Source organism: Arachis duranensis, chromosome 9 (genome assembly GCF_000817695.3).
Source record: "Arachis duranensis cultivar V14167 chromosome 9, aradu.V14167.gnm2.J7QH, whole genome shotgun sequence".
Taxonomy (NCBI): Eukaryota; Viridiplantae; Streptophyta; class Magnoliopsida; order Fabales; family Fabaceae; genus Arachis; species Arachis duranensis.
This window is the reverse complement of record NC_029780.3, coordinates 109683775-109684361: the sequence shown is the minus strand read 5'-3', so window position 1 is coordinate 109684361 and position 587 is coordinate 109683775.

Genomic DNA, 587 nt, shown 5'->3' with positions numbered 1-587 from the left:
AGCGGACCACGACGCGTGCGCGCACGGTACGCGTGCGCGTCCTTGGCTAATTCTGCGATGTTCGCGTGAGCGCCTTGTGCGCGTACGCGTGCTTGGCCGAGATCAACTCTTTGGCTTTTTGTGCTTCTCTCCACTTGCATGCTTCCTTCCTTACTCCTTTGATCCATGCCTAGCCTATTTCAACCTGAGATTACTAGCAAACACATCAAAGCATCTTATGGAATCAAGGATGAATTAAAATTATCAAATTAAAGGCTTAAAAAGCATGTTTTTACACTTAAGCACAAATACAAGAGAGATAACAAAACCATGCTAATTCATAGGCTAAATGCGAGAAAAGGTCATCAAAATACTCTAAATTCAATACAAGATAAACCCTAAAAATGGGTATTCTGAATTCAATGCAAAACAAACTGTCAATTTGGGGTTTGTCAACCTCCCCACACTTAAACCTTAGCATGTCCTCATGCTAAAATAGGAAGGAACTAAGGGTTATGACATTTAGTTGAATGCAACTAAACTATATGAGTCCTATCTAAATGCAACTACCTAAAATAAATGCAAATGCTTAATTCAAACATATCAAA